General features: G+C 43.4%; 1 protein-coding gene across 2 annotated transcripts in view; it reads right to left on the bottom strand.

Annotated features, from left to right (window-relative positions):
• Window positions 1-1,660, bottom strand: part of SPDYC (speedy/RINGO cell cycle regulator family member C) — a 32,497-nt gene that overhangs the window by 30,186 nt on the left and 651 nt on the right. The gene's annotated exons all lie outside the window — the stretch shown is intronic.

Below are 1,660 nucleotides of genomic sequence, written 5' to 3'. Positions count from 1 at the left end.
CCAACATGGTGAAACCCTGTCTCTACTAAGAATACAAGAAATTAGCCAGGCGTGGTGGTGGGCGCCTGAAGTCCCAGCTACTTGGGAGACTGAGGCAGGAGAATTGCCTGAACCCAGGAGGTGGAGGTTGCAGTGAGCTGAGATTGCACCATTGCACTCCAGCCTGGGCAAAAAGAGCGAAACTCCATCTCAAAAAAAAAAAAAAAAAAAAAAAAAAGAAAAAAAAAAAAAAAAAAGAAGGAAGAAAAAAATAAAAGACTTTAGAAAAATTAAATTTAGCACAGTTTATTTGAGCAAAGAATCATTCATGAACCAGGCAGCCCTCAGAACCAGAGGACATTCAGAGAGCACTACTCAGCAGTGTGAGCAGTGAGATTTTATAGGATAAACCCAGAAGTAAAATCGAGAAATCACCTGATTGGCTACATTTGGGCATCTGCCTAATTTGGACATGGTGTGATGAGTTGGCTGCCTATGATTAGCTGAAACCTGACTGCTTGTAATTGGCTGAAACTTTCTTGCTTGTTAATACTCCCATGTTAGGTTTCAGTTTGTTTACATACTAAGTTAGACTGCAATGTGTTAGGTAGGAACTGAAAGCATGGAAGCAGCCTCAGGCTAAGGCCCTCTTTATTTAATTTATCAAGGGATAACCCCTCCCAGGCATCCTGGGATTCCCTCCCAGGCATCCCCCTCTACTCTTCAGCAGCATGCTCTCACCAGGCACATGTGAGCTACCACACCCGGCCTATACTTAAAATATATATATATTTTTTTGAGACGGAGTCTCGCTCTGTCACCCAGGCTGGAGTGCAGTGGCCGGATCTCAGCTCACTGCAAGCTCCGCCTCCCGGGTTCATGCCATTCTCCTGCCTCAGCCTCCCAAGCAGCTGGGACTACAGGCGCCGCCACCTCGCCGGGCTAGTTTTTTGTATTTTAGTAGAGACGGGGTTTCACTGTGTTAGCCAGGATGGTCTCGATCTCCTGACCTCGTGATCCCCGTCTTGGCCTCCCAAAGTGCTGGGATTACAGGCTTGAGCCACCGTGCCCGGCCTAAAATATTTTAATACTTAAAATACTTATCAATCTAAAAATACTTATTGGCCAGGTGTGGTGACTCACGCCTGTAATCTCAGCACTTTGGGAGGCTGCCGCGGATGGATCACCTGAGGTCAGGAGTTCAAGACCAGCCTGGCCAACATGATGAAACCCTGTCTATACTAAAAATACAAAAAATTAGCCAGGTGTGGTGGCAGGTGCCTGTAATCCCAACTACTGGGGAGGTCAAGGCAGGGGAATCACTTGAACCCAGGAGGTGGAGGTTACAGTGAGCTGAGATTGCACCACTGCACTCCAGCCTGGGCGACAGAGCAAGACTCCATCTCAAAAATAAAATTAAATTAAATTTAAAAATACTTATCAATTCATGTTTTCTGTTGTGTCTTAGGTCAGTTTTAGTGCAGCTTTTATTTTCTAGGAAATTGTCTATTTCTCCTAAATTTTCAAATTTATTACCATAAAATTGCACCTACTGCATGCTCATTATTTTTAAATTTCTGCTGTGTCTGTTAATTGCTGTTTTCATTCATTATGTTGTTTGCTTGTGCAAACCTTATTTTCTTGACTGAGAGATTTGTCTTTTTTTTTTTTTTTTTTTTTT

Source organism: Rhinopithecus bieti, unplaced genomic scaffold, assembly GCF_001698545.2.
Source record: "Rhinopithecus bieti isolate Rb0 unplaced genomic scaffold, ASM169854v2 scaffold_1017, whole genome shotgun sequence".
NCBI lineage: Eukaryota > Metazoa > Chordata > Mammalia > Primates > Cercopithecidae > Rhinopithecus > Rhinopithecus bieti.
This window is presented reverse-complemented; position numbering and strand designations above follow the sequence as displayed.